The sequence below is a fragment of the Charadrius vociferus genome, unplaced genomic scaffold (assembly GCF_000708025.1).
Source record: "Charadrius vociferus isolate BGI_N301 unplaced genomic scaffold, ASM70802v2 scaffold163, whole genome shotgun sequence".
Taxonomy (NCBI): domain Eukaryota; kingdom Metazoa; phylum Chordata; class Aves; order Charadriiformes; family Charadriidae; genus Charadrius; species Charadrius vociferus.
In genome coordinates this window covers 14717355-14732681 of record NW_009648332.1, presented here as the reverse complement: position 1 = coordinate 14732681, position 15327 = coordinate 14717355, and the positions used below count along the sequence as shown (strand labels likewise).

Sequence of the window (15327 nt, the reverse complement as noted above, 5' to 3'; positions counted from 1 at the left end):
ATGATCCTGGGGTGTCTCAACAAGAAATGGAGCATCTGCTATTAGAAAAACAGTTGTTACTTTCACATGAAAAATGTACTGAGTTTCTGCAAGTCTTTTTCTTTTATAAGCTTTTTCCACTGCAACACATTTGCATGAATCAACCCTGTTTTTTCACTACTGGCTTTGTTACAGTGTAGAGAGAATATAGGGACCGGATATATTTCTTCTCAAATAAGTGAAATAATTTGATCCTCGGTAGCTAATGACAATAAAAGGAACTGAAGTCCCGCAGGCTGTAAGTCATAGGAGAGATGAATTTGGACTGAAAAAAATATATTTAGCACAAAGACTGTGCCAGGTTTCATTACCTGAAGGCATTGCATTGGATTCCTCTTTGGTGTAAACTTGTTTAAGTCAATGGAATTTCAACAAGGATGAATTTTGACCCCAGGTGACAAAAGCAAAGGTTTTTAATAATTCCATAAAGTGCAACTGCTTCAAGCACAGCATGCTTTTCTTCATGTTTTTAAGCGTACTTTATAAAAGATGGAGCTATTGTTCCCTTATTTGGCAGCTACTACACTGTGAGACTTACTAATAGGCAGTTAATAAAAAAGGGATTTTACCTGTCAGGGATGGAAAGAACTAAACCGAAAATGTCGTTACTCATTATTGGAAGCAGTGCATAGAAGAAGTAACAAATAAAGGAATTCAGGGTTAGGTGATGGAAACATTTGTAAGGGTTTTTTTGCTGTTTTGCCTCTTCAGGAAAAACATGACTTTCCTCTGGAACAGGTTTGGTGGTGTCTCTTTTTTGTTCTTGTTTTGTTTTTAAATTTTTAATCAATTTACTTTGCTTAACACTTGGAGCCAAGAGTGGGTGAAGAATTGATTTTGTGGTTATCTTCACTTCTGTCCTCTTTTCTTTGTCTTCACTTCCTAGATCACCAAATTTGCCTTGTGTCTGGAAAGGAAGGTTGATACAATTTATTCTGGAATGAACAAAATTTTCGTTTAAATTATTAATTTCCATTTAAATGGAACAGTAAAACATATGTCCTACTAGAGTTTCTCCTCAAGCTATTTTGATTCAAGCTACTAAGTCAAGCTGACACTTTTTCGTCACAGGATTGTGCGTCTTTCATTAATGTCTAAAAATCAGGGGAGATGGTAAATGGCCACTTAGCATCACAATGGTGGTTCCTTAGGCTTCAGCCATGGTATGAAGGTGAGTAAAGGTGAAAAAGTTATTTGAAAATGTAGCTATTGCTGAAGTAGCTTAACATAGTTCAGTTTGCACATTTGGGGTTGCTTTAAGGAAATCTGTAGAAGATGAGAAACTTTTACAGCAATGGCCAGGCATGGTATGTATCTGTGGGTGTGTTTAGTCCAAATGGGCGATTCCTGGTCACTCTTGGAAAATATCTGCTCTGAAGCATAAAACCTGTGTGGCTTGGGGCTCTGCTGGGCAGGTGTGCTGCCTGCTCTGCTCTCTCTGGGGACTGTGGTGGAGTCTTCTCGTGCCCACTGACTGACATGCACTTTTCATACAGCCAACACACAGCTGCCATGTGTGACTTGACGTGGGTATGTTCATCCTGTGTAGTGACTAAACGTACCTGTGTCTGAAGGACCCTTGGGAGAGGGTGAAGTGAGTTACAGGCCGTCAGAACGATTCTTCCCAGCTGTAGCCTGTCCTCAAGGATGAGCCGAGGAGAAGAGCGCAGCAATGGTTGGGCCACCGGCTGGATGAATTCTTCTTGTGGAGTCCTTGTGGCCTGATGGCCATAGGTGTATTAAATGTGTATTAAATAGGACTAACCTATGAGCCTCGGCTTTTGCCTGAAAGATGAAAGGCTTGTGTCTGGATTAGTGACTTTCTCTGTGATCTCTCCATGAGTTATTTCATCTCTCAATCTTGGTCTCTTGATATGTAAAACAGATACATTCTATCCCGTCATCTTGCATGCAGGACTGTTTGAAGGGCAAACGTAATAGCTTTACAGTACTTGGATCACATCAGTGCTAACTGCTGTTATCTCATTAATTCTTCAAAACCTTCTCCCCCGCCCTTTTTTGGAGGCATGAAAATGGCAAAGGTTTTGTTTAAAGGTCTGTCAGACTTTTTGCCTGTCTTGCTTGTGTTTGGACTGATGGATGCTGAACTGCAGAAGTTCTTTGTGATCTTGGATAAGGAACAAGCTGGATGAAGTTTTGGCAAGTCATAAATTAGTTATGATGTCCTGAGGAATGTCTTAACTGATGGAGCCGCTTCTCTTTTCTCTTTCTTCTCCTGCTATGCCAACCCTTATTTAAATTAAAAAAAAAATAAAAAAAGCTATTTTTACAGGAACTAGAATCAGTCATACTCAAATCAAGGGGGTGGGAAATATGGGAATATGAGACCACTCTTACTTTGCTGTAGGTAAAAGGATTGTCAGGTGAAATGTGACTCTTCTGCATCGTTAGCAGAAAACTTTCAACAGTAAGTAGGGACTACCTTACATCCCATGCATAGTTTGAGCAACACGTTAGAAGTTTAATATGTGGCTTCAGTTTCTCCTGCTAGGGCAGACTTCATCTTTGGAGATGATCTGTTAAACTATGTAATTCGTAAAAGTTGCCCGTTTTCTGTATTTTCTGCTTTGAAATGTTAGATCAGTCTGGCCAAATTTCCTTTTATAGCACTAATGAATTCGAAGCAGTAATTAATTGTTCTATGGGATATTTTCACCTCCAAGCTGAAAAGGTAATGGGTATCTGAGAAAATTGGCAAGAAAACTGTTCAGAGATTACCTTGGATATTACTTGTTCTCAGTTGCTTTTTGGAACTAGGCCAGTAGTAGTTGTTTTTCTTGCTGAAATAGTGCTTGTGGCCATATTGTTTTCTGTATTCGCTTTCATTCTCCCAGCACTAACGTTTGATCTCTGTGGTAACGTGTATTGTCACAGATGGAAGTAAGAAAGCTAAAATATGTATCATAGGAAGGACTCTTTGAGGTTTTTTAAAAGATTACAATTGTCTAATCTGTGTAACACCTAGGCAAATGCTTCTCCACAGTCTCTTGTTAAAAGGTCAGCTAACTGACGTTAGTAACAGTTTCAAAAAAAAGAGGAAAAAATAGTATGTAACTAAAATGCTCAGAATAAGGAATGCTTCATGCCAGTAGCAGAAAAATAAAAGCAATCCTGAAAAGAAGCCTGTTCTGTTGCATGTGAATTCTCTTGAACTCTCTATTAATACTCTTATTTTTTTAAATTAGCAAAGCTGTGTTTTGTTTAAAGCAATTTCATGCCCAAAGTAAAACAATGTTTAAGACTCTCTGTGATGGTTGATTTTTGAATAAAAGAATTTTAGAAACTAAAGTTACTTAATTCTAGGTCTCTGTTACATTTACTGGATCTCAAAAGGTACATTTGCAAGCAAGAAGCCTATGAGTAAGTCAGCTCTTATGAATAGCAGACTGAACTTCAACTTTATTGATATGATTCAGGAGAAAAGAATTCTAATGAAACAGTTCTGAGTATTGAGCTGTTTAATGGTCATGTTTAAAATCTTCCTGTATGTGGACAAAACCTAACCAGCTATTTCTTCTGTTTGTTTGAACATCACAAGCACTACACAAAAGTATTCAGGAAAAAAAAAAAAGTCTAAGACTTTTCAAGTAAAGGTTGCTACCGAAGATGTATTCTTCCCCCCCGCCCCCGCCTCAAGGAGTCCTAGAATGTAGCTTCCCTCTTTTTGCAGAGAAATAATAATGCACTTAAGATGGTTTTATAGGTCAAGCGTTCGTGTATCTGTGATTTGACAGGATTGCTCAAAGAAAAAATAGAGGGAAATCGGGATTCATTAGCGAGGATTTCTGAGCAATGAATCAATGCTTTTTTGGCCTAGTGGACTGGATTAATTTAATTAGAGCAATAAACATTTTTTATTGTAGTTGACTGAACTAATTAAGTTGATTCAGTTTTGATACCTGTGTTGTCTCCTTGTTCCAATTGCTTTCATGAAATTTTTGAAAGGAGCCATAGTCAGTTCCAGTAGAAGAGAGATGATTTTTCTGCAGTGCTCCTCGGTGCCAGCCTGTACGCTGGTGTCCCGGTGCTCCCTGGTAGGGGGTCCCTTGCTGGAATGCGTTTCTGGGGATTCAGTCTGCTGCTTCGCAGGCTACAAGCCCCTGCAATTGGAAAGGGTTCACGTTTGGACTGTAACCTTCTGCATAGAGTCGCTACATCTTCTGCCCTTTAATGCCATTCTAAACCAGTCAGTAGGTGTCTGGTCCTGATACGGTCGTATAACATTATGTCTCTAGGACGATTTTATGGCAGAAATTTTAGAGTGGTGTAGCACAGCTCATTCTACCTTAATGGAATTAGGATTCATGTCCTGAGGTGGTAACAATACAATTGTCCTGGTCTGAAGTCTTTTGGTACTTCTCTTCCATTTGTGATGCATGGGTTTGTTTGCTTTGTCTTTCTATGCACTTCTTGTTAGGTCCTCCACGCTATTTTGTTAAATAGGCTGTCACTGGTACAGTTAAGAGATTCAGTGGGAACCTGCTGTGCAAGGGCTGTAGTGCCAATGAAGGGACTTGCGCGATTACTCCCACTCAGTGGGACTCGGCAATGAGTGCGATGCTCTCTGCTCCCCTCTTTCCTTAGAGGTACGTTCTTTCTCCTGTGTCTAATACCTCACTGAAACTGTATCCAAGATGTGTACTGGTATGTTTTCTTACTTAGGGTGATTTCATCACTAATGAGTATTTGATGCCTTTGTAATGCTCCTAATATACACATAGAACATCTGGCACAGACTTTTTAAACAACCATCCTTGTAATCTCCTGGATAATCTCAAAGAACATTTAAATACAACAGTGTAGTTACATTGGAAGCTTTTAATAGAAACATATTTTTTCATGCAATGGCTTAACAATGTATTGTGGGTTATATGTGGGGGTCTCTCTTTGCATTTATGGTGAATGAAAACTGCAGCTGACTGTCCTAGGTGGTTAGCTAAACTGTTTATGTTAAGGGCAATTAAGGAACCGGTGAATGAGAGTACACTTCCATGCTTTATTTCTGAATATATTTGATTTATTACTGTAGCTTTGTTATCCAGAGAAGAGGGGGTTTGTGCTCAACAAGAACTTGGTTCTTCTTTTCCCGCCAAGCTTGTGGCACTGGTAGTAGGCCAGAGAGTAGTGGGACTGCTGAACTGCTTTGCCTTCTTTCTTTCTTACTGTAAGTCAGGTCTGTGTTGACCTCAGGGCTGGGGTTTGTGTGAGTCTGTTTATTCAGTTGTTGGTATCCCATTAGAAAATGTTGGTACCACTCTTCAGTTGATCATTAGGCAGTGGCTTTTTTAAGGAAGGGATACAGACAGGGTTATGCTTAACCAAGTAGCTTTCCTTGCAGTGTAATGTTAAGACTGCCTCTGCATTGTACGGGCAGTAAATTATCACAAATCTCATGAGATGCTAGTAAAATAAGGGGTGTTAACGTCATTGAAGGGCATGGAAGTTTAACCACTGCTCCACTGATAGGAGGAAGTTGTTTCATCCTGGCTCCTGTGTGACTACATGAGAGCTTTTGAAGTCCTAGAAGAGTGGTTGGTTTTCTGTGCACCTTTGTGATTGCTAGAGCAAACACAGGGACCCTTGAAGGTGGGTGGCAGGGGTAGTGGAGCCTCCCTTTTTTGCAGCAGCTCATGTTTGTGCTAGATCAAAACTGACTTTCCTCTTACAGAAGTAGTATATCAAAGTATTGTTCAAGTATTTTGAGTAACTTGATCTGTGGTTCACCTGGTGGCACGGTTAGACACCAACTACCAAGTAAAACATGTTCTGTCAGAATTGGAGCATATGGCAACAAAACGATTTGATTTACTGGCATAGCTGCACCTCCTTACCCAAAAGTACGCAAAAAGCTGACAGAAACATTTTTTGGCCATTTAACTGATGTAACTGTACCCATAAGAAGGGTTTGCCAACTTAGCCGAGTTTCCAACAGTGATATACAATACATCATGGATAGGAAATGCACCATTGTACAATGCAATGTTGAAACTTGCATGCTTTTCCTATTAAAATTGTTAAATAAATGGGAGGCAGCAGTCCTTATCAGGACTCTGAGCTGGAACCCTTCATACTCGGTGCGTTATGCTACAGTGCTAGCAAGTGAAAGCCTGAAACGTCTAGGCTTGTCTAAACCCTACCAAACAATATGGAAAAAAACCTTAGTGACTTAACCATGCCCTGTATTAGGTTCTCTGTCTGCTTTGTTTTTTGTTTATATTAAAATGCCATTAATTCAATATCCAACTTTTGTCAGCTGGCAAAGACAGTCCCTAGCTCTTGTTTTTTCCTCAAAATCAAAACCTGATGTTACCCTCTAATTATGGATACATTGAAATGGATAGTTTGAATGTTATTTTATTCTACAAAAATAATAGTAATAATTTTTAAAAAAAATATCTAGGTATGTGAGACACATAGCAGTGGCCACCTTCAGACTGTTATAAAAATCCAGCAAAACATTTTACTGTATGAACTGCCACCACTAAGTGCTGACTCAATGATAGCTTTTACGTGTACCTCTAATGTTTAGCAGGAAGAGATATTACTCATTTTATTTAATGCCCTTTCTGGGGGACTGTTTCAAAGCTTGTATCAGGCCCCACAGACTGCTGACTCCACTGCAAAGTTATTTTACATCTAGTAAGTTCCAGGATATTGTGACTGTTTTCTAAATAACACTATCCTTTACTGATTGTACTTGAAAACAAAGTTATGCTGTTCTAAGTGTTGCCAAGTCACTTTGAAAGTCTCACTGTAAGGTTTCTCACTGCTCACCCCGTATGTAGGGCTGGGCTGTTGGTTTGTCTTTTTGCTGGAAGGGAAAAGCCACCCTGCTCACTGAGGTATCTGCTTCCAGTTAAACTGTGTGGCAAGAAACCTCTGATCTTGCAGCGTGAACATCCTCAGGCTTTTACATTTAGTTAATGTTCTGTGGTTAGTTTTTACAGAATCTATCTGCCTTTTTTTTTTTTTCTTTTTTCCTGAAGTCTTGTTTGTTTAACTGTTCAAGAAGGAGCATCTAGAGTTTTTGTGCACTGGAAAAGACAACGAATTGTACTTCCATCTCTGGCAGTCGGGTTCCCTGTGCAAGTCCCTGCCATCTGTAGCATCAAGGGGGCTCTTGCCTTCGTCAGGCAAGCCATTAAACTGGAGTTGAACCTTTGCTATACAGGGAGATGGATTCTGGCACCCGTGGGGTCTCTGCAAGGGAAGTACTTCAGATATGTGTGTGAACGTTTTATATTTTTGTGTAACCTGAATCGGCTCTGAGATTCCCTGAGACTTTTTTCCAGGCAGCACAGCAATACGACAATACATGCCTTATAAAGGCTATGTTAGCATTGGGCACAAATGACTTATTTCCTGCGTTAAAACTCCTTTCCCCAACTTCCCTTAAAAAAAAAAAAAAAAGCATAAGTCAATAAAAGATTATTTGAGGAGAAGAGCCATTGTGATTTCATATGGAGGCCATCTCAGTTCTGCTTTTGTATCTGATGCTCGCCTGGGAGTATACGCTGTACTCGTGTCCTGGGCTTGAATTGTTTTCAACTTATTAATAGTTTTGAAAATGCATTTAACAGTTAGCTGCCGATGTGCATGCTCTTTTTGGTTGCAGCTAACAAGCAGCTGGTCGGTACATTAACAAAATGTGGAGTTGGTTAACTCTTGTAGAACCACATCTCTGCATTTCTTCAAATGCCCCTGTCAGAACTATATGGGGAGAAATCCAGTAGTGTAAAACAAAGGGCACATGCTTATAAGGAAGAAATGAGCAGAAGGAAGTCAAGGAGGAGAAAATCTTGTATTTTGGAAGGGAAGAAGGGGTGCAACGAGCAGGGTGTGAGTTGTTTCCTAGATAGATGAGTGAGTGGTAGCATATAGTAAGAAACTCCTTAAAGAAAACTTTACCTCACGGGAAATGGAAAGAGAAACATTAGTTACTAATTCATTTAAGAGCTCTGGCTGATATTGTAGATAGCCTTTTGAGAGACATTTCTTAAGCGAACAATTTTACTTGTTCTTTGAGAATGATTTTGTTTTGCTGTGGGCTTTGTTTAATTTCTGGTGGAGGTCTGGAGGGCAGAGAAAACCCTCAAGGGTACTAGTTAGTAAGTGTGTTATTTTAAAATTGAATTTATATTCTTTTATGGTTGCTTTAACAGTCTTGAAAATCTCATTACTGGACTCATTCTGTTAAAACTTACATTTTGGATAGTGGAAATCATGCCTGTCCGGTGATGAGCTTTTCTCTTTTCAATGAAGAGGCGCAAGTATAGGATATATACGGCCATATCTTTTTACATGTGGCTGCCATCTGCGTGAGCTAAATTACTCCCTATGAATCAGGCGTACAATATGCATGCTCTCTGTTCTGTATAAAGATCTGCTCCCAAGTTGTTCAGAGTCATCCTTTCTCACTCTCCATTTAGTCCTTTCCCTGGCAAGTCTCCCATGGACCTCATCTGGATTCTTGCCTGATTAAGGACTAAGAGCTTGACCCTGTGAGATAATAAAAAACCAGCATCCCCACAAGAATCTACAGATTTCAATGGGAGTTGAAGGCGGTGTGTGCTGCTAAAGTGTTCAGCATGTATGCTGGGTTTAAGGTAATGATTTCAGGACTTGGCTGTGTTACAGTATACATACTTGCTGGCCCTAACTTGATTAAGCTGCAAGTATATTACCATGATTTGAATCCTCTATGGAAAGGAAAACACATGGTCTCTCTGTGGATTTTGTGGCTTATTTAGAATGAATTTTCTTTTTCTAAATGTGTATATTGAGATGTTCCTCACTAGAAAATACCAGTTTATTGGTACTCATATTCTTTTGGAGCTGTTTTCCTAAAAGCAGGGATCCAAGAGAGCAGATACCTTTGGGAAGTGGAGGCCATGAAATTATAAGATCTAGGAAGGGTTGTAACTTTGACTCTTATTGCACACAGCCTTCCAAAATGATTCACCGTTTCCTTAAAAGATTCCGGTATCTCCAAGGTTTTGTTAAAAACAAAGAAACACAAAGCTAATTATCACCTCCCGGAAGAAAACACATTACAGAATTAGGCCATATAATGAGATAATGAGCACAGTTGGGTAGTGACCTTCAGCTGTTTGTGTGGATAACTCCCTTTAGACTTTCTATGTTTTAACAGAGCAGACTACCCAAAACCAAGGCTTCTCATTTACAAAAGAAAAAAAAGCTCCCACAGAATCTCACAGTTTAGATGGGGTAAAGAAGTATTGAAATTCTCACACAACCACCAAATTAGCTTTTAATTAAAAAACAGGTAAGTGTATAATGCAGTTTAACTTGCAAATAATTTCTGACATTAAAAAAATTTGTTCATTAATGTTGTAATACTCCTTATAGGTTTCTCTCTGAATGCTACTGTACCTAGGCATAAGGAGGAGCCTGAAACTCAAGTTTAGGTTGAAGTGATAACCCTTAAAAGATCAAAGTTTCTTGAGTTGAAGGCTACAACATGGCTACAGGATGTCTAGCAAGAAAATCACTTTGCATTGAAAAGCAAACTGCAAACATACGTAGTATTTAATTAAAGCAACATTTGTTGAAAACATAGATATATTTGTCACCTAAAAAACTTTTTGGTGGTAAAGCTCTTTCAGTCTTTCAAGACTGGCATTTCTTTTTTTTATAACAACATTTTTTGGTGCATTTTTTCTCATGGGGCCAAGGTTCATGGGGCTGGGTTACACTGTGATTGGACACGTGGTAGTATCTGGTCAAACAAGATAACACTTGTGTGTTAAAACACATCATGCATGTTATCTTCCTGCAACATGGACTTTTGTTGTGATGACCTAGTGATGCGCAGTGTTTATGCAGAGAGGAATAGCTGAGCCTGGATGCTTGTAAGTTAAGGAGAATGGATATCCTTTTGCAAAGGCCCAAGTGATGCCTGCCCCAAAAAGATTATAATGAAAAAAAGGTATCAAACAAAGACTGGCAAAGGTGTTCTTGAACATGCAGCAGGGTGTCCAAGATGGTGATATCAACCAATAAATTTGTGGTCATTTAACTTTTATTGTACAGACTCGAGGAAGTAATATGGGGCTTTACTGAGAAGTGAGAAGCTGTGAAAAGAAAGAGTAGAGGCAAAGACTGTGTGAAGGAAAGAATTGGAGGAAATAAAGTATGACTTCTGTTATCAAATCTGTATCATACAGTTCATGGATATCACTGATACACGAGGGAGAGCAGGAAGGGGAGGCATAAGGACTTCCCTCTCACCTGTAAATGTCTTTGGCTGGCTTATGCTGGGGAAGTCCTCTGTGTCCCCCAGCCTGCATGGAATGGAACTGGTGGGTTGCAGTGCCTGGAAGGGGAGGGAGCACAGGCTCCGCTTCTCCTGGCAACTGATAGAAAATAATCTTCCTAGTCCCAATTTTCCTTAGATGATTCTGAGATTTTAATTTCAGTAGAGTTTGTGAGTCTCTGTCATTTCCTATTTATGGCTGGTATTGTGTTTCATGGCTGGACTAGTATGTTCAGGGGAGTGAAAGATCAGGCAGGGCATGGGTGTTGTATGATTACATACTCCCACTGTCAGCTTCTCTTCCATTAAATGTGTTTAACAATATGCTCTTTTTTTTTTTTTTTTTGTTAAAGAAAGGAGGATGTGAATAACAATTAATTGGTGGTTTTCCTTGTAAAGCATTCAAAGAGAACATGCTGTGTTAGGTAAATAGGGTTAATTTGAAGTCTCCTTTAAAAGCCACCGAGTTATTTGCCTAAGGACAAGCTCACTTTTTCAACTGCTAAATTTCTTTTGCCCTATAAATTAGTGGTAGTAATGTTAACAGGTTATAAAAGGGGAAAATATAGCCATGGGGTCACGTCGGTGCAAACCATTTATCTTAAGTGCTAAGCTGCCCTTTAAATGACAGTTACATATTTAGGAAACCCACATCAGTTTTGCTGAATCTAAGCATTTCAAAAGTCTCAGATCCTAGACTCTGAAAATACTCTGCAAAATATTTGTCTAGGCTTATAGATGGACCTGGCATTTCTGGTTTAGGTCATCTTGCTTCAAGATAACTTCACTGCGATGATGGCAACACTGAGCTGAGGTGGAATGGCCTGTGGACTCATGGAGGGTTGGTTGGTTGTTTTTCACACTTCAGTGTTAGCTTAACAGCTGAGTTTAATATGTAACATCATACTTTAAACAGAACCTGTCTTCAGAGTGTGGTGTAAGCACAGAGCTTGTTAATGTTCAGATATTGTTTCTGTTGCTTCTGGTCAGCCTTTTTGTGCAGAGGTTCAAAACAGGGATTTCTTAGGCCACTTGATCTCTGCTCTTGTATTGCACTCATCCTGTTGAGTCAGCCTTATTAAGAGGACAAAGTTCACTTTCTTCCAGTTTTGGGAGGAAAAAACAAAGACGTTTTCTGCTTTTCATAGCTACAATCCAACAGCAGTTGGCTTGAAGAGCGTATCTATTTATTTAATTGTCTGAATATTGACATCTTTATAGAAGCAGCAGCAGCAGATGAGAAAAAACGTGCACTTGGGCTGGACAGATATTGTGCCCAGCAAGCAAACCTCTGGATGTTATTGATGAGAAGATGTTTGTTTGTTTATTTTTTAAAAGCCTCTTTAGAGTTAAAGACCATAGATACAGCTGTTTATGATTAGATGGTTTCAGAGCTGGTCTGACTCAGAGGTGCTTTTCCTTCAGTAGAAAGCTTTCTTCTCCTTCGAGGCAACAAACTGTGTATAAAGTCATCTTGCACAATAAAACCGATAATGGAAAGGTATTTGAATTTTGTCATTCAAATTCGGCATCAATGATTTGGGCTTTCTGGTTCCCATCTCTGTGTGTGGTGGGTGTGTCTGATCGTCTGTCTGTACTGGGGAGGCTGGTGTCTTTAATACAGGTACCTGGCAGCAGGTGGTCATTTTGGCATAACCCCAACAGCCAGTTGGGTGGAATGGATGCAGACATTGAAATATGTGCAGTTCCCAGGAACAACATATTTTTGGCCACTTGGGCCTTCATCTGTATTTAAGATTGAGTCTCTGTAAGTGTAGCTGGCCTCTTGAGATGGATGTTGCCCAGCTGCAGCAGGCTACCCCAGACTATCAGAAAGTAGTCTACTCTGCCCTTTTTCACCATGTCTTCTTTTTCTGCCTGGAAGCTTCTTCTGGACAGAATAGCAGGAGTTTGGCTGTTTGTTCAGGACTTTCTGGGATCTAGGAGCTTGGTTAAAGCTCCTGTTACTGGTCTGGAATTGCTTCTAGGTTTTTGGAAGTTCTGGACAAATAGCTGCAGTGCATGGACATACTGGAGGCAGGTGCTGCATAGCTGTATAGCCACCCAGGGTCTTCCCATGGGAACTCTGAATTAGAATCATAGAATGGTTTAGGTTGGAAGGAACCTTAAAGAGCCATCTAGTTACAACCCACCTGCCATAGGCAGGGGCACCTTCCACTGGACGAGGTAGCTCAAAGCCCCATCCAGCCTGGCCTTGAACATTTTTGAATGAAGCAAAAGATTGGACATTGCAGATCATAATTTTCAGGGTTTTGGGGTGGGTTTTTTGGTGGTTTTTTTTTTGTTGTTTGTTTGTTTGGTTTTTGTTTGCTTTTTGCATTACCAGCTGACAAATGACCACTCCTCTTTATATTGGAAAAAGTTCAGTGAGTTTAGGGCAAGACAGCATTTCATACTGATGCAAAAAGAGTTTATCCCAAGCTTTTCTATCGCAGGGCGTTTGTGTACAAGCAACCTCTTCTGCCATGGCCAGAAGATTTTAACTTTTAATATTAACTCTTCCTATATCCTTGTAAATTTATCCCAGGACATACTGCGATATTTTAGCAAAGCACCCCATTTAATTAGTAAAGTAGGTGAAGCTGTGTGTGGCATGGTAGTTATTTTAGGCCTTTGGATAATACGGTAGACTTGCAAGGTGAATGTGTAGAGAAGCTGTCTGTAAAATAAGAGATGTGCAGTAGTTTTCAAATCCGTAGCATCTTGTAAACATACATTTTGTCCCATAAAAAGATGCTATAACAGTAACCAGGGATAATTATAAGAATCTGTAAACCAAACAAGGTTTACACAGGGTCTGTTTAATCAGAACAGTAAGTTAAACTTCCTGATCCTTATTTTCAGCTTCTTTTTTTTTAAATGGCGTTTTCCTCCCTTTCCCCCTTCCCTGAAAGCTAGAGGTAGGTCTTACTTGGACTGAGAGCTGATCTGGTGAAAGCATTTGAGAGCTCCTTCAGTCTCCTTGTGAAATGATTCTGTCTGGATAAAAAGCATTAGGTAATTCAACAAGAGTAAGAAACTTTATGGTATCTGAAGGACTGTGCCGTGGGATCCCAAATATGAAATTAATTGAGGCTACACTGTATCCATTTAATAGATTAGTAAAACCGTTCAAACTTTAGACTTCTACCATATCAGATCTACTACTACTACTGCATCTAAGATGATCTTCTCATTGTAGCTGTAAACGCAGTTTCCAGGTGCTTAACACAGAAAGTGAAGATGAGGAGGAGGAGCGTGCTGAAATGCGATTTGGTTACCACTGAAAAAGGAGGTAGCCCCAGCCTTGCCTTCCATCTGAGGTATTAAGAGTGGGCTTATGGGAATGCTGGTTAGGAAAGCAATTCTAAGAGACCTTGTGTCATGACTGCAATGTCCTGTCATTGTAAATGGTGACTTTACTAAAGCTGAGGAAAGTAAATGAAATCGCTTCAGGAAATGTGCTTTTATGTTCAAAAACAACAGTCTCCTGCCTGCTCTTCAAAAGTGGAACAAATACCTTTATATGACTTAAGTGTGATTGATTGTTCTCATTTCCACTGATTTTTATTTTTTTTTTTTTTTGGTCAACATATGGGTCAGATAGCTTTGGAGAATATGTGTGTTTGTATATGTATATATGTTTACACACATATATCTATGCCTGGAACTTATTGAAGTATTTAATGAAGCCTTTTTGGTAATCAGAGCAGTTGCTAAGCTGTGATTATTTGTGTTCTCCACTGTGGAAAGATTTAGTCAAAGTGAAAATGCATGAGGGGCTTTTGAGAGTGGTAGTTTGTGTCACTGTTGTGCTGATCCTGGACTAGAAGGAAAACATATTTACACAGTCAGCACATTTTCTAGATTCAGCAGTATCTCTTTCTAGGAAGGTCTTTTCGCATTTAGTCTGTGGTTTCATGAGTGGAGTCAAGTCTGATGGCTGCCTGCTGCCCACAGTGGGGATAAGGGTGCAGGTTACCCCACTGCCCTTGATGGGAGCCAGCCTAGGTGCTCCTCAAACTTTCCTCCCTGTCATTCAGTGCACCAAAGTCCAACGGAAACCTGCTTAGTCTCTTTATTGCTGGGTGAGTTTCCTGTCGTGTTAGTGAGTTGAATCAGCTCCTGGGGAAGGCAGGTTTGAGCATCAAATTAGGCATAAAGTAGCTGGGAAGTATTGGTGGGAAGGAGAAGAGAGGTGGAGGGAATGAGACACCCTGGTTTTGGCTGTGGTGAGATGTTGGATGATTCATCCTGTCTCGTAAATCTGCAACGTTAGGTTTCAGTGGTTTTTCATTCTTCTGCCTGTAGAATTAGCTGTGTATGTATAGGTCTGTCAAACCTGCCCTCCCATGAGACACTTGCTCGTTTGAGTCCATCCTCGTGCTCCCATGTGGATGGTGTGGCACCCCACGTATGTGAAGCAGAGAGCCATGCCCTTGATGCCAGGCACAGCATTTGGCACCCATCTGGTGCCTGGGGCCTGTTCTGTACCTGGGCTGGTGGGACCTGGCAAGCTTCAAAGAATCTCCTGGCACCAAGTCACAATGCCCAGCTGCTACCGTGGCTTGGGGCTTCACCCCAGTGCATGGCCGAGAGCTGCTGCACATCCCCACTCGTCTGCTCGTGCCATCCCCTGGCGTTAGGGCTCACATCTCCTGGGCATGAAGCAGTGTTGCAGTTTCTGCAGAGTTTAACTTACTGTAGCAGCTGTCCTCTGATTTTTCACCTCAGAGGATGCTCCACTCTAATAAACTAAGATTTTTTTGAATCTCAAAGTACAAATTGAGAGTAGATATAAAGGAGGGAGATTGTAATTGTAATTGTATAAATTACTACTAAAATTGTGTGAAGGGCATCCTTTGAGAGGTTTTCTTATGTTCGGGGTTTTTTTGTGCGCTTTTGAATATGCAGAGCCAAGTCCTTGCTGGTTGCTGGCTTTAGGAATAGCCATAGTTTTGCTGAACTACATGAGCCATCATGGCTACAGT

At 40.2% G+C, this 15327-nt stretch overlaps 1 protein-coding gene across 1 annotated transcript in view; it reads left to right on the top strand.

The window, feature by feature from the left end:
• TGFBR3 (transforming growth factor, beta receptor III) overlaps nt 1-15327 on the top strand; it is a 103987-nt gene that overhangs the window by 6504 nt on the left and 82156 nt on the right. The gene's annotated exons all lie outside the window — the stretch shown is intronic.